Source organism: Sorex fumeus, unplaced genomic scaffold, assembly GCF_029834395.1.
Source record: "Sorex fumeus unplaced genomic scaffold, SorFum_2.1 ptg000022l, whole genome shotgun sequence".
Lineage (NCBI taxonomy): Eukaryota > Metazoa > Chordata > Mammalia > Eulipotyphla > Soricidae > Sorex > Sorex fumeus.
The window spans coordinates 5,704,547-5,726,649 of record NW_026606079.1 but is presented as its reverse complement, the minus strand read 5'-3'; positions in this window follow the sequence as shown (position 1 = coordinate 5,726,649).

The window sequence follows — 22,103 nt, the reverse complement described above, 5'->3', positions numbered from 1 at the left end:
CCTGAAAGAGCCTCCAATACCTGTTTGGAATAACGAGTAAGGAGAGGCTGCTAAAATCTCAGGCCTGGGACGAATGGAGACATTACTGGCACCCACTCGAGCAAATTGATGAACAAAGTGATGACAGTAATACAGTGTTACAGAGAAATCTCAGGACATTTTCCATAGATTCGTTCCCACAAAAAATAGCAACAACAGTGTTTCCTTTGAGAAGCTTCAGACACTTTTTGTTTGAAGTATTTTTATTATTAGCCATTCTCACTGGAGACAGATAGGCTTCATTGTCCTTTATATTAACATTTTCCTCATGGTAAGTGTTGATTAACCACTTCCCTGTGTCTACAACTCAAGGTATGTTGCTTTAGAAAAGTATCTGTTTATTTTGCACACCATTTTATAAGGATGATTTTTTCTGATGTTGAGCTTGGTGAATGCTATGAATATCTTAGCTATTCAGTTGGATCTGATGTTCACTGGGTACACGTTTCTCCCATTCAGTAGAGTACCTTAATTTTAATACCATTTACATTTTCAGTAAAATGTTTTAATTGATTTATCCCATTTATTTATTTATTTTAGTTTCTCTTCTCTTTTTCAATGGTGTAAAACTATAGATGAGACTCTAAGATCAGTGTCATGGAGAGACCAGCTGAGGTTTTCCTCTGTGTTTTAAGGATTCTTCTGTCAAAGCTGGACCATAAGTCCACTTTTAATTAAACTCTGTATCTTGTGTGAGGCCCAATGTTTTTACTGTTTTGGGCATGTGAAATACACCATGGATCGCTTGACAATCTCTGTTGTGTGGGCGCGATACTCTTGGTAGCTTGCTGGGCTCTCCAGAGGGATGGAGACTTTAGGGTGACTTCTAATCACCATTACAGGTGTTCCCATGGTTCAACCCATATTTAAACCCCATCAAATATTGTGCGGGAATTATGGAGAATGAGTAGGAAGTGTCTTATGAAGTGTCGCTCAGCCACAAATTGTAAAAACAATGGGCCTCATTCCCATGACCTTGAAAGAGCCCTCAATAAGCAGCGTTAAGAAGGAGGAGAAAGGAGAGGCTGAAAAAATCTCAGGGATGAACTAGACTGCCAAAATGAAGGACTAAAATGACTATCAGTACGTTCAATGCATGTACACTGGCGTCGGAAGCATCCATTGAGGACCTGATGGTGCAAGCACAGAAGATCAATGTTGTTGGTCTGATTGAGCTGAGAAGGCATCGATCACATCACGCCACTTCTGACATTGGAGAAGAACTGTTCCTTGGAACATGCAACAATTGAGGCATCAGTGGTGTTGGTGTCTTTGTCAAAACGAACTTGGCCATGAGCATTGATTCATTAAAATGCTTAACAACCTGAATCTGATGATTACACTTAAATAGATGTGATGTGTGACTGCCAGCAGTTTCTATCTATGTCGACTATGTCCAAATATCCAACTACGAAGAAGAAGAAATTGAGAAATTCCAGATGGAGCTGGAGAAGTTCTATAAAGAAGACCAAACATTCTACAAGATCATTGTCAGTGATTTTAATGCCAAGATAGGACCAAAAAGGTCGCCCGAAGAACTCTACATTGGACTCACGGCCTAGAATGGAACGAACACAGTGAGAGACTGTCTGAGTTTATCATGTTGACCAAGATCATCGATGGTAACTCACAGTTCCAAAAGGCCAAATCTAAGCATTGGACATGGAAGTCTCCTGGTGGACAATTCGACAACGAAATTGACCACATCATATTCAATTGACAGTTTTGCCTGACCGATGTCATTGTTGTACCAAAATTCAAAAAGGATAGGACCACCATCTCCTTCATGCAAAATTCTTCTTCACGGAGTGGGGAGAAAGTACTCAAAGTTTAAGGAGAGAACTTTCAGAATGACCATGAACTGGTAACTCTTTGGCACTATTGCAGCAACGTGGGAAGATGTCATCATTGACAATATCAACGAGAAATACGATAGACTGGTTCAGCAACTCCCTGTCTGTGCGAGGAATGCTGAGAGTGGAAAAGCCACAAAAAGATGCCTGTATCCAGAAACTCTCGACCTCATTTGCCAATGTGATTTGGTGTGAGCCTCAGGCAATCACAAACTAAAGTCTGAGCTTACAAAGCTGTGCAGAGAAGTGCTAAAAGAAGACCTCAAAGAGAGAGCAGCAGTGTTGGCTGATGCAGCAGAAGCCAAGAAAAGTATTTGAAATGCAAGCCTGTCCTTCACCGAGTATAAGACCAGGATGGCTGCCCTCTGACATCCTGATGGATCTATCACATCTTCTAGAAGAGCAATGGAGAATATTATCCACAACTTCTACCCAGATCTCTTCAATAGCCACGTCCCCCTGCCCACATACCAAATTCCACAAGATTGACATGTCATTCCAAAAGTTCTCCCTTCTGATATCCAAAACGCCATTTTGTCAATAAAGAAGCATATAGCACCCGGTCTATACAAGGTCAGACCCGAACACCTGAAGAATCTGCCGCCAGCACTTGTCAATACACTGCCTCAGCTCATCACATGCTGCCTGTCTGAATGCAAGGTTCCGTCCCAATGGAAAACCAGCAGGACCGTCCTGTTGTACAAGAAGGGACACATCTACAACATCAGCAACTATCACCAATCTGACTGATGTCGCCGATCTGACTGATGTCCATTGTCTACAAGTTGTTCACTCGAGTCATCCTGAATAGGATTCAAAGAACACTAGATGAAGGACAACCATCCAAGCAAGCCAAGGTCCAAAAAGGATTTAGCACGATCGACCATCTCTACACGGTGACCAAGCTCATGGAGGTTTTGTGAGAGTTCAAGATGCCGCTCTGTCTAAAATTCATTGATTTAAAGAAGGCCTTTGATTCTGTTGAGACTGAAACAGTTATTGAAGCCCTGGCAAAACAGGGCATTCAAACTCAGTACATCAGCATCCTATGTGAGCTGTATTATGGATTCGCCACAAGAATTTCACCATTCTACGAGGAAATGATAATCGACGTCAAGAGAGGGGTTCGGCACGGTGATACCATTCAACCAAAACTCTTCAAGTGCTGCCAAATATTCTAACAATCTAGCTTCCATTGGAACAGAAATTCCACTCTTGGCATCTACCCCAAAAGACCCAAAACACTAATTTTTAAATATAGTTACACTCCTATGTTTTATGCATTATAATGTTGTATTCACAATAGCCAACTCTGCAAACAAACTGAGTGAGTGAGAACAGATGACTCGATGGAATATAGTACATCTACACATTGGAATACTATGCAGCCACCAGGAAAAAATGAAGTCATGAAATTCGCTTGAATGGATGAACATGGAGAGTATCAGACTGAGTGAAGTGAATCATAAAGAGAGGGACACATACAGAATAGTTGCAATCTTTTGTGTATATAATAAAATAGTATAAGACTAGTATCCACTTTTATCACTGTAACACTTGTCATCCCGTTACTTATCAATTTGCTTTAGCGGGCACCAGTAATGACATCCCATGGAATACAGGTGGTAACAGCTCTAGTCGAGCCGTTGTCTCCAAGTTGCATTATGTGTCTGGCCCATCTGATTTTCAATGCCTGCGCAATCAAGAGAGCGTCCCTGATTCTCAATCGTCAATGGAGGTCAGAACTCCGGATTTCTTCTCTCACTTGAGTTAAAGGTGATAGTCCAAGCATAGCTCTTTGGATTCCTCTTTGGGAGACCCTAATAGAGTTCTTAACCTGTATGAGTAGGGCCCAGGTCTCTGAGGTGTATGTTAGTGCAGGAAGAATAGTGAAGTCTAAAAGATATGCTCAGAGCCAGAGGTTCTTCATCCTCTTAACAACTTCTTCGAAGCTCTTGAAGGCATTCCACACTGCTCTCTTCCTTCTGCACAACTCAAGTGCCAGGTATTTCATCATGTTGAGTTCTTGACCTCAGTACACATAACTGCTGCATTCAGAGATGTTCGTTTCATTGAGAGTGAATGGAACGTCAGGAATGAGTCCTTTTCTCATGAACATTGAGTTCGTGAGATTCAGCAGCAGTCTGACCTTTCCACACTCATGGTCGAAGACGGCCAGCATTCGTGCCGCTTGGTTAATGTTTGGTGTTATTAGAACTATGTCATCAGCAAACTGGAGGTGGTGCAGTTGCCAACCGTCTAGCCTCACTCCCATTCCTTCCCATTCCAGTCGTCGCATGACATTCTCGAGGATGGCACTGAAAAGTTTTGGTGAAATGGTGTTGCCCTGCCAAACCCTTCTCTTTACATCGATCATCACTTCCTTGTAGAATGGTGACATCCTTCTGATGAATTCGTAATACAACTCACAGAGGATCCTGATGTACTGAGTTTGAATGCCCTGCTTGGCTAGGCCTCGATAATCACTTCAGTCTCAACAGTATCAAAGGCCTTCTTTAAATCAATGAACGTCAGACATAGAGGCATCTTGAACTCTCAAGAGAACTCAATGAGCTTGGTTAATGTGTGGATATGGTCGATCGTGCTGAATCCTTTTCGGAACCCAGCTTGCTTACATGGTTGTCCTTTGCCTAGTGTTCTGCCAATCGTATTCAGGATGACTTGAGTGAACAACTTGTAGACGATGGACAACAGGCAGATCGGGTAATAGTTGCTGATGTTATGGATGTCTCCCTTCTTGTACAACAAGAAGGTTTTCCATTTGGACAGTACCTTGCATTCAGACAGGCAGGTTTTGTTTGAAGAGCCAAGTCAGTGTATAGACGAGTACTGAAAGCAGATTCTTCAGGTGCTCGGATCTAACCTTGTCTGTACCGGGTGCAGTATGCTTCTTTATTAACGAAATGGGGTGTTGGATTTTGGAAGGGAGATTGTTGAGAACTACATATCCATCCTGCAGAATTTGGTATGTGGGCTCGTGGACATGGCTATCGAGGAGATCTGATCAGAAGTCGTGGATAATCTCCTCCATTGCCCTTCTGGAAGATGTGATAGATCCATCAGAACATCAGAGGGCAGTCATCTTGGTCTTATAGTAGGTGAATGATAGGTGTGCGTTGTGAATACTTTTCTCAGCATCTGCTGCGTTGGCCAACACTGCTGCATCTTTTTGTGGCTTTCCCACTCTCAGCATTCCTCGCACAGTCATGGAGTTGCTGAACCAGTCGATCGTTATGGAGTTGTTTTTATTAAACTTTGCAGATCTTTGAGGTCTTCCTTTATCGCTTCTCTGCTCAGTTTTGTGAGCTCGGACGTTAGCTTGTGATTGCCTGAGGCACAGACCAAACCATATTGGCGAATGATGTCGAGAGTTTCTGGAGACAGGCATCTTTTTGTGGCTTTCCCATTCTCAGCATTGCTTGCACAGTCATGGAGTTGCTGAACCAGTCGATCATTATGGAGTTGTCTTATTAAACTTTGCAGATCTTTCTCCCCTCTCTGTGAAGTAGAATTTCACATGAAGGAGATAGTGATATGATCTCATTTGGAATTTTGGGACAACAGCGTTATTACTCAGGTAAAACCATCAGCTGAATGTGATGTGGTCAATTTCTTTATGAAACTGTTCATCGGGAGACTCCCATGTCCAAATTTTAAATTCGGCCTTCTAACTGGATTCACTGCCAGTTCTGGAACTGCAAGTTACCATGAATGATCTTGGTCAACATGATGAACTCAAACAGTCCCTCACCCTGCTCATTCCATTCTAGGCCTTGGGTCCCAATGTGGAGTTATTTGGGTGACTTTCTCGGTCCTATATTGGCATTAAAATCACCGACAATGAATTTAGAAAGTGAGGTCTCCTTTATAGAACTTCTCCAACTCCATGTAGAACCTCTCAATTTCTTCTTCATCATAGTTGAATGTTGGTGTATAGACAACGAAGGTAGAAACTGCTGTCAATGAGCCAAATCTATTAAAATGTAAGCATCTGATTCAGATTATTAGGCATTCAAACGAATCTGTGCTCATGGTCAAGTTCTTGTTCACAAGGACACTGACACCATCGATGCCTCTATTGTCACATGTTCTGAGGAGCAGTTCTTCTCCAGTGTCAAAAACGGCGTGATGTGATTGGTGCCTTCTCGTCTCCATCAATACAATGACATAGTACTTAATTTTCTGCACTTGTACCATCTGGTCCTTGATGGATACTTCTGATGTCAGTGTACATGCATGCAGTGCTTTTAATGCACTAATATCCAAGGCCAGGAAAAACGTGGGCCAAATGAACTGGTCAATGTTTGGAACCTCGAAACAATTAAATGTGGGGCTATGGACATTTAGGACAGAGAAGGGACATGTATGACAGGAATCACGAACACGACAATGATTACAACCATCCTGTTGTTCGTCGATTGCCTCGAGCAGGCCCCATTAACATCTCCTTCGTCCTAGCCCTGAAATTTTTTTAAAAAGTGCCATATTCAAGGCTCTCTCAGGGTTAGGAGAATGAGACCCATCATTGTTACTGGTATTTGGCATATAGGGTACACCACAGGGAGTTTGCCAGACTCTGCCATGTGGGCAGGTTACATTTGGTAGCCTGTCATTTTGTCCAAAGTAAGAATGAGACAATAAGATGTCATGCGGCTGCATTCACGGCCACGCGCTTCCGGGAACTGGGTTTTATAGTCCTGGGTCTTGGCCGTTGATGGGATTACACAGCGCCAGGGGGCCAGTTGGTGGCTGTGACCCCTGCCTACTGGAATATGGAGGATCTGGGTGGAGGATGCTCAGCCCCAATCCAAGCAGGCTTGGAGATCTCAGCCCCGGGACCCACATGCCTTTGTTCCTCTGCCAGTACCTTCATGCGTGTGGAGAGTGGTCTCAGCATGGTGGTGGCTGGTTCTGGAGGCCTTCAGCTGCCGGAGCCCTGGCCGGGGTAGGGAGGAAAACTCAACCCGCTCCCCTCCAAGGGGCCCCGGCAAGGAGAGGCAGGTGCGGGGGCAGAAGACTCTGCGCTATTCTCTTCTGGGAGCTGGGTTTCAGCCGAATGACAGGAATAGTTAGATATAATCACTCTGGACAAGACCTGAGTGTTCAAAGTAGGTTAAGTGTTATACATGATAACCTTTCAGTATCTGTATTGCAATCTATAATTCCCATAAAGAGAGAGAGAGGAGAGAAAGAAAGGGAGACCGAGAGAGATAGAGATAGAGAGAGATGGAAAGTGGGAAAGTGCCTCATATAGAGACTGTTCGTGACAGGTAGGGGGATAAGAGGGAGGGATGGAATCTGGTGACATTGTTGGTGGGAAATGTGGTGGGAAATGGTGAAGGGACAGCTGTTGGAATATTATTGGATTGAAACCTAATCATGAACAAATTTTTGGTGTGTACTTCAATGTGATTCAATTAATCAAACCATATCATAAAAGCTTAATTCAAAAATATATGCAACTACAGAACTGAGTTATTATGGTGTGGGGGAGCAGAGAATATTCTAGGGATCCTTAAATCGTTGATGGAGGAAAGCTGATACTCGAGGTGGGGTGTGTTGTCAATACTGCACTCATGGAAATGTCTGTAACAACATTGTAAATCACAGCATGACAAAAAATGAAAACTATATACTTATATAACTATATAAAACTATATACTTATACCTATTTTAGTAGCATATTACATATAGATATTACATATTACAGATATTACATATTATATATATTAGATATTACATATCTACAGCATGGAAAAGCATAAATATTTAGTAACGGATTGCTGGAAAGTTGAAGCATATATACAGGATCATTTAAAGAAGGGCTTTAATTTTGTTGAGATGGAAGTGGTCATCGAAGCCCTAGCCAATCGGGGCATTCAAACTCAATGCATCAAGATTCTCTGTGAGCTGTATTACGGATTCACTGCCGGGATCTCACCATTCTACAAAGAAGTGATTATCCATGTCAAGAGAGAGGTTCTGCAGGGTGATACCATTTTACAGAAACCCTTCACTGCCACCATCAAAAATGTCATGCGATGACTGGAATGGCAAGGAATGGGAGTGAAGATAGACGGCTGGCAACTACACCACCTCTGCTTTGCTGATGGCATCGTTCTAATAAAACCAAATATTAGCCGAGCGGCACAAACGCTGGCCGACTTCCACTGTGAGTGTGGAAAGATCGGATGACAGCTGAATCTCATGAAGACAATGTTTATGAGAAACAGTCTTGTTCCTGATATTCCATTCACGTTCAATGGAACGACCATCTCCGAATGCAACAGTTATGTTTACCTAGGTCAAGAAGTCAACATGACAAATGACCTGGCACCTGAGTTGCACAGGAGGAAGAGAGCAGCTTGGAATGCCTTCATAGAAATAGCTAAGAAGACGAAGAACCTCTGGCCCTGGGCACATCTCTTCGATTCCACTGTTCTTCCTGTATTAACATATGCCCCCAGAGACCTGGGCCCTATGAAAACAGTATGAGAACGCTAATTGGGTCTCCCAAAGAGGAATTGAAAGAGCTATGCTTGGAGTATCATACTTCACTCAAATGAGAAAAATAATCTGGTGTTCTGACCTCCATCAACGTTTAATAGTCAGGGATGCTGTCTCATTTACCAAGGCATCAAAAATCAGATGGGCTGGACACGTAATGAGATTTGGAAAGAACTGCTGGACTAGAGCTGTTACCGACTGGATTCCACCGGATGTCAAAAGACCACGTGGCTGCCCACATACGAGATGGTCAGACTTCTTCATCAAGACCCTGAATGATTGGTTTGAGGCTCTTCATGTTCCTAGAATAAGCAGACACCATTTGGCTACACTAGCATGCGACAGGGATGAATGGAGGCATTACTGGTGCCCGCTCAAGCAAATCGATGAGTAACGGGAAGTCAAGTGATCAAGTGTTCAAGAGTGAGACATTAATTTTGTGCAATGATTCAATATGAGAATAAATAATCAAAATGAATCACTTTATCTCAATTGATATACGGACACAATCCATGGACATATATCTATTCACAAATGCATAGCAAATCAACGAGTAATGGGATGTCAAGTGATAAAGTGATACAGGATCAAATACATAGAGAAAAGATGGAAAGAAGCCCCAAGAACATTAAAAGCAAAATTACAGAGCTATAAGAAAAGATCATATCTTGGAGTTCATTGCAACACAGAGGCATCAGAAGAGTATCAATTTGGGCACCTAAATCAGTGAGAATGATGAAAATGTATAAACTTGCATACCTGTGATATATAACGATTAAAATTAGGGGCTAGACAGTATTATACGATAACACATCTTTGAACTAGCATTAAAAACATTTATTATCAAGTAGTAAATGGTAGGTGTTAAATTCAGAGAGAGATTTCAGGTGGCATAGGGGAAGTAGTGAAATGTCTGGGGATGTTGGGGTGGTAGGCTAGGTACACATCAACACTGTGATGCCTACACTGTGGCACCAATGTTACACACACTCTGATTTAAAGAAATGCAGCATCTGAAGGAGTACCTGAAGTCAGGTGACTGTGCTACACAGCTCTCATTGGCTGACAGTATTTTACAGGAACAGGAGTAGTGAGGGTGACAGTGCTGGTAACCCAGACAGGAGCCTACCTGCAGGGCAGGTCTGGGTAGCAAGGGGCACTCAGGGCCCACCAGTCCAGGCTGAAGCCCTGGAGAAGAGGGTGCAGTGTCCACCCCACACACACTTTATTTAAGCCCGTGGTTTACAAGGTCGTTCATGGTGATTAGTTACAGGCATTCAATGTTCCAGACCAAGCCCCCATCACTGTCACCTTCCCTCCATCATATTCTCCATTTTCTAAACATGTTTCAACCTGCCCCCATTGCACGTCCACAATAATTTATTTTATATTGATTTCACCACTAAATAAGATAATAGGACAATCAAAAATTTTCCCTGTAGGAAAACATTGGGTTTATCTTTTCAGCCTTGCAGCAGGGAACTTACGTTTGTCGGCTTACACCCATCACAGTGCTCCCAAGTCACTCCCATTCTTTGTTTATCTGTAAACTCTTCTCTGTGCCCTCCTCCCCAGCCAGCTAATCACCTTTTCCCTAATCAGGTTCTGTTAGCTTGTAAGATCATATCCTTCTAAGAACACTGAACTTGAATTGTTAGTTATATCTTTTACATAGTTTATCTTAAGGCAATGTCCTTTCTGTATGGATACAGGAAGACACTTAATAATATGCTTTTGTAACTTGGGAGTTAATTGACTCCAATAATATTTACTCCTGGGCATCTGCTTTCTTGACTCAGTTGCCCTTATTTCCTAGCACCCCAAAAGCAGTGTCCCAACGAGGGACTGAATGGACCCAGGGCAAGCTGTGAGCTACCCTGTCATAGAAATGGGTCAGGCCAAAGCACCACAACACTCAACTATAAGTTGAGAGCATGGTCATGGAGAAATGCTGTCATGATCCATTAGGACCCTGCTGTGGTTAGGAAGAATAACCTGGCCTGAGGACTGTGGTCTGGAATATATAGTGAGACATCCTCAGTAAGAACTAAACTTTAAGTTTCATATGTCTCATACTGTGCTCATATAGAATGACATTGCTAGAAATATTAGAAGTGGATTTACTACAACGAATTAGGTGGATTAATAGCTGGGGAAAGAAGAAAGCGACACACCCTGGATGGGATCCCACCCTTAAGCAGATCTAGTAATCTGGAGTAATCTCCTGAGATGAGATTTTATCCTTAAATTAATCTCCTGGATTAACCTCTTTTTGTTGATTTTTTAATGTTCAACTCCACCTTTGTGTCACACCCTACGTGATTGCTATATATACTAAGACTGTAAGAGAGCCTGGGAGGCAGAAAAAAAGAGTCAGGGAGTCATTGGAGTGAGAAGCAGTCAGAGTCAGGGAATCTGGGATCCAGGAATGAGGGGCTAGGAAAGTAGAGTGTGTGAGATGGGAGAGACGAGAGATTGAATAAAGGGTAACTAATCAGCAACCAGCTTGGTCCTCGTTCTTCCTTCGCCTGCCCAATGCCAACAGCCGTCCCGATCCCGTCCATACACAGCAGTTCGAGAGCACCAAATGCAGGTAGCGAGAGAGAGCCACCTTGAGAGCCTGCAAACGCATCATCCCATCCTTCCTCGCGTGTATATAGAATAAAATGCGTGGAACATGACGTATCTCACCATTGGATACCAACTTCTGGTCTGTAGATTTACTAAACTTTTGCCAGTTAAGCCTCCAGTAGCCAGGCTAGAAGGTTTTTATCTAATGTTCCTGGATTTCCTGTTTTCAAAGAAGCACAACTGAATTAGGCATCCAGGAAAGGTCTTTGTGCATGGTCTGCCGACTTGTTTTCAAAGATTTTCTTCCATTGGAGAGTCTGCAATTAATTCATGACAATTTAAATAATATGGTTACTAGTGTTTATAGAAATATGAAAGCAAGAAATCAGATACAAATTTGAAAGTCTGTGAGCAGCACTTTCTGTGAGCCTTATTTCTCAGTGGAAGACAGTCTGCCTGCACAGTGTTAAAGGACAGGGTCTGGTCTCCTGCCCTCAAATAACAAGACCCTTCAGCCTGAAGCCCTGAGGGACCAGTCCCTACTTCTTGACTTGACCCAAGAGAAAATATAAATATTTTGGCTAATAAATATGCAAATAATTTGAAGTCAATTGAATAAAATACAGGCATATTGTACCAGAGGACATCTCACAACTAACAAACCCTTCCCTCAGGTAGGTCTGAGAGCCCAGCCCTCACAATGGACTGGACATAGAAACTCTTCATGCTCACGATAGCAGCAGTAATGGTTGCAGTCCCTGTATTAAGTAGGGATCCAGGGAATTGGGGAGTCCACCCAGCCCTGACTACTGTCCACAGGTGTGCACTCACAGGTCCAGCTGGTGCAGTCAGGGGCTGAGGAGAGAAAAGCTGGGATATTAGTGAAGATCTCCTGCAAGGTGTCCATGTATACCTTCACTGACAACTGGATGCACTGTGTGCGGCAGGCCCCAGGACAAGGGCTTGTGTGGATGGGAAGGATAGACCCTGATAGTGGTGACACAAGGTACACACAAAGTTCGAGGGCAGAGTCACTTTCACTCTAGACGAGTCCTTGACCAAGCCTACATGGAACTGAGCAAGCTGAGCACTGAGGACACAGCCGTGTATTACTGTGCGAGACACACAGTTACAACCACATCCTGAGTCTGTCAGAAACCTGAGGGGGAGGCAGCTGTGCCAGGTGAGGAGATGACAGGGATGCTGATCCTCCTGACTTCCTCCTCAGAGAGTCAGGATATGAGACACAGAATGGGGCTCACAGGGACAGGCTTCATCTGAGGGAAAAGCTTGGGATCTTTTTCTGTGCTTCAGCAACAGCCCAGAGGAAGATAGCTTCTCTGTAGAACACCTTTAGTACTCATGTATTCTTGTTGGATTTTACACTGGTACTTCCCAGAGCTTGTGGAACAATCACTTGTAAGTATGTGCTAAGGACATTGTAGGTGGTTGAACTGTTTCCTCTAAAACAGTCATTGACTCCTGTTTCATGTACGGCTGAGCCCCTTTTGTTTCACAGTTACCACAGTAGCTAACACATGTTAGTGTGTGCTGGGACCATTGCAGGTTTGGGACCATAGCTCCAGACCCAGAAAAATCCTTGATTATTCTACATTGTTTTTGGAAAACAGACTATGTTATTTATTAAATGTAAATACGTGAAAATCTGGCTGGAGCAATAGCACAGCAGGTAGGGAGTTTGCCGTGCACGTGGCCGACCTGGGTTCCATTCCTCTTTCCCTCTCAGAGAGCCCGGCAAGTTATGAAGAGTATCCCGCCTGCACGGCAAAGCTTGGCAAGCTACCCGTCGCATACTCGATATGTCAAAAACCGTAACAACAAGTCTCACAATGGAGACATTACTGGTGCCCACTTCAGCAAACTGATGAACAACGGGAAGACAGTGCTGTATTACTACATGAAAATCGGTGCTGACCTTCATTTTCACTTCTCAGCATAACACACGTGGCACTCGGCAGGACATGGGGACAGAAGTCATTAGCTATCATAGAGGATATACTGAGTTAAATAGAAAAATGTGTTCCCTGAGGACATGCTATAAAAAGTATAACCCTCAACCTACCCCCAGAGACCCCTCCCCACGAACCTCCCACACAAACCCGCACCTGGGACGGGCCTATATGATTGTCTCCCACTGAGAACGGCTCTCGGTGATGGTCTCTTGTCCTGGCGTGAGGGGACCAGGGCCCTCAGGGGAAGCACACGCCCTGTTTCCCCTTACACGTGAGCACCCCCAGGAACCTGAATGCCTGAGAACAGACAAATGGATAAAGAAACTATGGTGCATCTACTCAATGTACTCAGCTGTTAGGGAAAAAGAACTCAGGATGTTTGCCTAAAAATGGATGGACTTGGAGAGTATCATGCTGAATGAAATGAGTCAGAAGGAGAGGGACAGGTATAGAATGACTGCATTCATTTGTGCCATGTAATCACACTGTCACACTGTCCTCCCATTGTTCACCGATTTGGTCAAGTGTGCCCAGTAACATCTCCATTTTGAGACTTGTTACTGTATTTGGCATATTGAATACGTCACGGGTAGCTTGCCAGGCTTTGCTGTGCGGGCGAGATACTCTCAGTAGCTTGCTGGACTCTCCGAGAGGAGTGGAGGAATCGGCTTCACCCGGGCTGGCTCGGCCAGGCTGGCTGTGTGCAACGCAAATGCCCTACTGCAGTAATGTTTACTTTATATACTATATAATATATAGCATATAATATATAGCATGGGCTGGAGCGATAGCACAGCGGTAGGGCGTTCGCCTTACAAGCGGCCAACATGGCCGACCCGAGTTCAATTCCTCCGCCCCTCTCGGAGAACCCGGCAAGCTACCGAGCGTATTCGATATGCCAGACACAGTAACAACAAAGTCTCCAATGGAGACGTTACTGGGCCCGCTCGAGCAAATCGACGATCAACGGGAGGACCTTTACCTTTACCTTTACCTAATATATAGCACATAATATATACTAAATAACATAATATTATAGCATATATATGCATATATTATAGCATATTATAGCATATATTATATATAATATTATAGCATATAATATATACTGGAGCGATAGCACAGGCGGTATGGCGTCTGCCTTGCATGCAGCCAACATGGCCGACCTGAGTTCGATTCTTCCGCCCCTCTCGGAGAGCCCGGCAAGCTACCGAGAGTATTTGATATGCCAGACACAGTAACAACAAAGTCTCCAATGGAGACGTTACTGGGCCCGCTCGAGCAAATCGATGATCAAGGGGAGGCCCTTTATAATATATACTAAATAACATAATATAGACTATACTATACATATATTTTGCTCAAGCGGGCACCAGTAACATCTCACAACAAATTGTGAGACTTCTTGTTACAGTGTTTGGCATATCGAGTACGGCATGAGGAGCTTGCCAGGCTCTGCCGTGCGGTCAAGATACTCTCGGTAGCCTGCCGGGCTTTCCGAGAGGGGTGGAGGAATCGAACTCGGGTCGGTCATGTTGGCCGCGTGCAAGGCAAATGCCCTACCCGCTGTCCTATCGCTTTCGCCCGCACGGCAGAGCCTGGCAATCTACCCGTGATGTATTAGTATGCCAAACAGAGTAACAACAAAGTCTCCAATGGAGACGTTACTAGGCCCGCACGAGCAAATCGATGAACAACGGGAGGACCGTGACCGTGACAAATACGTATATACCATGCCTCAAATATGCTATGTACAATATAATATATGATATGATATACAGTATATTATATAATATATAGTATGTACTATATCTTGTGCATTACATTATATATGCTATAAATATAGAATATATGATATGGAATATGCCAAATATCTTATATAATAGCGATAACACAGCGGGTAGGGCATTTTGCCTTGCAAGCAGCCAACATGGCCGACCCGAGTTCGATTCCTCTACCCCTCTCAGAGAGCCCAGCAAGCTACTGAGAGTATCTTGCCCACACGGCAAAGCCTGGCAAACTCCCCGTGGTGTATTCGATATGCCAAACACAGTAACAACAAGTCTCACAATGGAGACGTTACTGGGCCCGCTCAAGCAAATCGATGAACAACGGGAGGACAGTGACAGTGACAGTGATCATATAGTATGTAAAGTTATAATAGAAAACTAATATCCCCAGTCAGGGAAAACAAGGGCTAGGAGGACTGGTCAAAGTTTGGAATCAATCCCAGGTGTATGTGGGGTGGAGGATAGGTAAGACAGAGAAGGAACAGTATGGCAATAATAGGTGGAAATGATCATGTTGGACAAGTAGTGAGTGTTAAAAGTAGGTAAAGGGATATTCGTGATAACCTTCCAGCATCTATATTGCAAACCAAAAGGCCCCAAAGGAAGAGAGGAAGAGACTGAGTGACAGAGATAGACATGGAGAGAAAGAGAGAGAGAGAGAGAGAGAGAGAGAGAGAGAGAGAGAGAGAGAGAGAGAGAGAAGAAAAGCACCTGCTATAGAGGAAGGCTGGAGTTGGGAGGTGGGGGATGATGGGAGGGAGGGCACCTGGGGACACTGGTGCTGGGAAATGTACACTGATGGAAGGATGGGTGTTGGAACAGTGTTTGACTGACACCTAATCATAGACAGCGTTGTGTCTATCTCACAGTGATTCCATTTAAAATTTAATAGTAAAGATAATACTACCTCTACCACTCTGAATTTATTGCTCTTTCCAAGAATCTAGTAGAAAGGTTCTGTTGTGTTTCTTTTTGTGAGGTGTGTCTTATTTTCCTTTCTACAAAGATATTTTCCCCCACAGATATTAAGGTCCTTTGCACTGTTCTATTTTGCATTGTCAGTGAGGAAATACGATGACAATAGTTTGAGTGTTGATGCTTGGGTCCCAAACTCCCTGCGCTTCTCCCAGAAGAGACCCCCACACTCTGCTGTCGCCCCTGTGCTCGGCCTCTGCTTCCCACTGATCTGAGCCCTCACTTGACTCCTCTCAGGAACTCCAGAGTGTGGTTAGTATGAAGGGGCCGTGATCATTGGATCGTGTCCATCCTGATGCTTTGTTTTCTATGTACCACAGATGAATGAGATCCTCTGAATTTATACTTCTCCCTGGGATTTACTTTATTTAATTCGATATTTTCAGTTCCAATCATGTTGCAGTGTACAGTGATATCGTCTTTTCTTCTAGCTGCCTAGTACAAATTGTGTATATACAGCTCAACTTGTCCATGAAACTTTCATTAAGCATTAGTATTATTTCCATTTCCTGTCATTATATCAGATGTGGCAGTGTATGTTTCCTCATAATTTCTTAATTTATTGTTTTCACCTTTGAGTGACAATGTCTAGATGGAATTACTGGATTATATGAAAACTCTATTTTCACTATTTAGGGAAGTCTCCTATGTCCAATCCCAATTAAGAAAATATAATCATTGAAGGCTTAACCTGGAGAGAGAGATGAGGGAGGAGGGAGAAGGAGAGAGAGGGAGGGAGGAAAAGAGAGGAGGACGAGAGAGGAAAAAATGGAGAGACAGGGAGAGAAAGAGGAGAGGGGGAGGGGGATAAGAGAGAGACCCCTCTCTGCAGACTCCTCTCAGGAGCTTCTGGATAACCTGGATGACCTGGGAAAGGGCAATACTGTGGCAGGAAAACAACCCTTGACTCTCTTGAGGGGCGGATTAACCATCTCCAGAGACCCAGGAACCCTGTGATCTGCCTGCAGGGGAGCAGCTTGAGAGCAGGAGACCCCGAGGGTGTGACTCTACAGGGGACTGTGGGTCAGTCATGGAGCCCAGACACCAACTCCTGCAGGGACAAGAGAGCGGCTGCAGGGCACTGCGCACCACCAGAGGGCACTCAGGAGCCACCTCGGAAAAGGCCTCAGCCCAACCAGGGGGAAAAGAGGGTCACCATGTGCTAGAAGCCCACAAGGGCCAATATTCTGTCACAACACAGAAACGCTCAGCCCCCATCACTCCCACCCACTCCCGTCCATGCCCAGTTCCAGCGTCTTTCCTAGGACCCTACTCCGTGTCTCTTAGAGCAGCTCCACTCTTAGTGACACCCTCATACTCCCAACCCCTCCCTGTGATCTGTTCTCCCTGTCCCCCACACTCACCCCACCAGGCCCCCAGGACTCCAACGCCTGACAGGGTATTAATCGGTACTTTCCTGGTTTGTTATTATTTTTATAGCTTTCTCTTTGATACTCATGTAAGATGTAGAACAGCTTTTCTTCATTTTTCTCCCTCCTTCAAGAAAGCTAGTGTGACTTATTTTAAAGATCCAGGACAGAGAATAATCCAAGAAGCCATTAAAGATGAGTAAAAACGCATAATATATCCCTATAGTGGAAGGCTATCGAGAGTGAATCTCCATCATCACACCCTACACACACCTATACAAACAGGAAGCACTGCAGAGAGCATGAGGGAGGGGTGTTGCATGGGGGGAGGAATACACCATGGGCCAAGGGGAAACACTGGGGTGAGGGGTTCATTCACTGTTTTGGTGTGATGATCAACTACAGAGGTGTCAATATATGTCAGTGCTCATGAAACATTAATGATCTATATTCAGTATTCTGTGTAGGGATTGGCCTCCTGTGATTTTCACTACTAATCAAATATTGACATGGTAAGAAGGAGACATAGGGCCCCAGGGTTGATTTGAAGAGTCACACCTCATGCACCTCCAGACATGCTAGTCTCAAACATCCTCCAGGTAAACGCAACATTCAGAATAAATATAACTTGTTCTCATTACAGAGAAGAAGTTCTTGATAGCTGCTAGCCCATATTTTGTTTGGTTTTGTTGTTAGCTATTTGTATGTTTTTGTCTAGTTTGGGGGCTATACCTGGTGATGCTCAGGGATTACCCCTGACTCAGGAATTACTCTTGAAAGTGTTAAGGGAAGCATATGGGATACTAGAAATGAAACCTGGCTCAGCCATGGGCAAGGCAAGCACCCACCACTGTGCTATCCTTCAGTCCCTGTTGATTTTTTGTTTTTGTTGTTGTTGTTGTTCTCTTTGGGTCACACCAGGCGATGCTTATGGGTTACTCCTGGCTACACACTCAGAAATAACTCCTGGAAGTGCTCAAGGGACCATATGGGATGCTGGGAATCGAACCCGGTTTGCGGCATGACAGGCAAACACCATACCCTCTGTATTATCTCTCCAGTCCCTGATTTGGTTTTGTTGCTGTGATACTCTGGGTATATTCCTGGATCTGTGCTCAGGGATCACTCCTGGTGGTGGCACGGGAAAACATATGAAGTGCAGGGAATGTACCTTGATCACCCAATGCAAGAGAAGAAGCTTAACCCTCTTCTGCCTCCACATCTCTTGTTATTGGGGACCAATCCTGGTGAACAGGAACAAACCATGGGATGCTGTGAGTATTTTTAAAGACAGACTTAAAAGTGAAGGTGTGGAGGATCAGGGGACTAACAGGCTCATGAACGGAGAGCACCTATATACCTAGTGAGAGTTATTGTTTAGAATCAGGAATCATCAGAAGAACAACGTTCTTAGGTCAGTTGCCTATCTGAGCTAAGCTTTTACATAACCGAGGGCCTTTGATATCAGAACAAACATCTTTAACCTCAGAGATGTTTCCTCTGGGAGAAACAGCAGAGCAGAGCAGACACAGGATACTGCCTCTGGTTTCCCAGATATCAGGGCTATGCTGTCTGGCCATTCTGCCTTACTCCTGATTCTGTTTTAACTCTTGATTCCCAACTCATTGATAACTCAGTATGAATCAGTGGATTACTTTTGTCTATATAGTGGGACCAAGTCTTACAATGTGTTATGTGAATATTGTATAAAGTATGTTTTTCTGTGTCAAATGATGCACAAAATTCAAGTATGACTGTAGATATTCCATGATAATAGTAAAAAATAAGGACAAAATTTTATGAATTAAATTGGTTGTCATATAATAATTGCATGACAGAATCTTTTCCGGATAATAAGTCACCTCCAGAGCCTGACACTTGCTCTGGAGTCCAACACTTGTTCTTCAGCTTCAAACAGAACGTTTTATGTAGAAGGAGGATATGCAAATAAGCCTCTCCCAGCTATGATGAAAACAGCCCAACTCACCCTCAGCTACAGTAGGCTTCAGTTCAGGGGTTCCCAGGGGCTCCATCTTGACTCAGACAGAACCAACATGGTGTGCAGCCTGAGCTGGCTTCTCCTGGTGGCTGTGTTAGGAGGTAACTGATGGGTGACAGAGACACGAAGCATGGGAGAGGCTGATCCTCTGTGTGAGGAGAGTTTCCTGACCAGGATGTCTTTGTGTTTGCAGGGGTCCAGTGTGAGGTGCAGCTGGTAGAGTCTGGGGGAGACTTGGTGAAGCCTGGGGGTTCCCTGACACTCTCTTGTGCAGCCTCTGGATTCAATTTTGGAAGCTATTATATGAGCTGGGTCCGCCAGGCTCTAGGGAAGGGCCTAGAGTGGGTCTCACGCATTAGTACTGATAGTACATATACAGGCTATGCCGACTCTGTAAAGGGCCGATTCACCATCTCCAGAGACAACAGCAAGAACACACTCTCTCTGAAAATGAGCCACCTGAGGGAGGAGGACACGGCCCTGTACTACTGTGCAAGAGACACAGTGAGGGGAAGGCCCTGTGAGCCCAGACACAAACCACCTGCAGGAGGAAGCAGGGTGAGCTTGAGGGGCTCAGGCCTCCAGGAGGCTCTGAGGACTCTCCCCTGAGGAAACGTTGCTCATGACTAGATGAATCATGTTTCTGTGGAGATCAGATCTGACATGCCCCTCAGCTCTCAGATGACCACATGGACACCTTGGCCTGTGGGTTGTTGCTGACAGTCCTCTATCCTGATTTTGAGCAGGAAAGAGTTTGTCACACTCTCTGCTTCCTGATGGAAGTTTCCAGTGGTAGGACCATAACTCTGCCAAGAAGCCCATTATTCTCTTGCTTAAATAAAATCACCCTGTAAGGATTTTAAACAACCCACCCCCCTCAGAAGAGTCACTTCACAAAATGAAACAATGGCCTATACTCAGCTGTGTTCTTGGCCTGTCTCTCTGCTCCCAGACACATACTCTGTCCCTTCTGACTTTTCCCCTCAGACCTTTTCCCCTCTGCCTCTACCTGCTCATCCTGCACCTGGAGTCCTGCTATCCGGGATGGATTGACCTTTGTCCCCTCATCTGCTTTCCAGATGGACATTCAAGGTTTCCCATTCCCTCTGCACCCCTCAGCCATTGCAGTGGAGAAACCTGGTTCTGTGACATGTGTAGCCCTGATTACTCCTCAGTGAGAAAAGAGGCAGATATCTTGGGAAACCATCCCACCCTCAGTGAATCTTGGGGCCACCACAGCAGCTCTGGATGAGTCGTGACGCGGGTTTCCAGTGCCCACAGGAAAGACACCGTGAGCCATGGGACCAGCCACCTCTCTTCCGGGAGTCTGACTTTCTCAGGACTGGGTTCCTCACACTGTGTCTCCCACAGTCACGCACAGCCTTTGCTGGGACCAGCTCTGGGTGTGCAGACCTGAAGCAAAGATGCTGTGAGGATTAGGAGAAGAGGGAACTGCTTGTCCTGGGAGCTGGTCGTGAGGAAGAAGCTTGCTCAATGGGATTTAGACCCTGAGAGCAACTGACACTGAGACCCCATGAATGGAGTCAGCGGGACATCAACCACAAAGTGGATCATACTCCAGACTTAACTCTGGCACATCTGCAGATTTCTGATCAGGACCTGTAAGATGAGTCTATGGAAGCAAACCCCCAGTGACTTCCTCACACCCACCAGCAGGCCACCAGCGCCAGGTTGGTCCCATCAACGTCCAAGACGCAGAAACTATAAAACCCAGCTCCTGGAAGCACGCGGCAGCATTTGCAGCCGTGCAACATCTTATTATCTCATTTTTCCTTAGGAGAATTCGGCAGGCTTCCAAAAGTACCCTGCCCACACAGCAGAGTCTGGCAAACTACTCGTGTCATCCTCAATATGCCAAATACCTATAAGACTGATTGGTCTCATTCTCTTAACCCTGAAAGAGCATCGAATATGGCTCTTTTAAAATCTCAGAGCTAGGAAGAATGAGACATTACTGGTGCCTGCTCAAGGCAATCAACAAACAACAGGATGATCATGATCATGAAGAGAGAAAAGAAAGTGATGCCCTAACGGTGCCTCCCCGCTGCCCCTGAAGCACAGTTCTGGAGTATCAGGAGCATAGCGCCCCCTGGTGGTCACAAGAATACCAGCAGCTCCCCTGTCTACTTAGCAGGTTTGTGTCTTGGCTCACAGGGACTTGCCATCACTGTGTATCTTGCACAATAATACACGGCTGTGTCCTCAGTTACTGAGTTGCTCAATTTTAGGTAAACTTGGTTCATGGAGGTGTCCCTGGAGATACTGACTCGGGATTGTACACTTGGGTTATAATGTTTGTTTCCATTATATGCCATAAGACCAATCCAATCAAGTCCCTTTCCATGGGCCTGGCGGACCCAGTTTACACCATAGTCGGTTAGAGAGAATCCAGAGACTGACCAGGTGAGGGACAGCGTCTGCGAGAGTGTCACCAGTCTTTGGCCCGACTCCTGCAGCTGTACCTGGGACAGGACACCTGGGAACAGAGACCCACAGTAAGTCACAGAGTCCCCATCTCCGAATTTTAGCCTCTGTCCAGGGGATGGATACTCACATCCTGGAACTGCCACCAGAAAGAGGAGGAACCAGCACTAATGCACTTTCCTGCCCACGAGGTCCATGATCTCAGATACCGTGTCAGGGGGAGAGGGAGCCCGAGTTGGGGTGAATGTGAACGTGGTTTTAATCCGGAGTCCTGAGTGCAGATTTGCATGGGAGAGCCTCTGTAGAGAAAGGAGGAGACCTGGGGGAGGCTGGTGTGTGGGCTTTCTGGGAGGAGGTACTGACTGTGGCTCAGAGCACTCAGGCCTGTCCCTGGGAGAGCCGGACCTCTTCCTCCAGCACAGGAAAACTGCTGAGGAGCTCTCAGGAAACAGGAATTACTGAGGGGGAATTGGCAGTTGGGGAGGAGAGTCCCCGTGTCTTAGGTCCCTGACGACCAAACCCAGTCCCCCACCCCAGGTCCTCTATCCTGCATGCAGGCC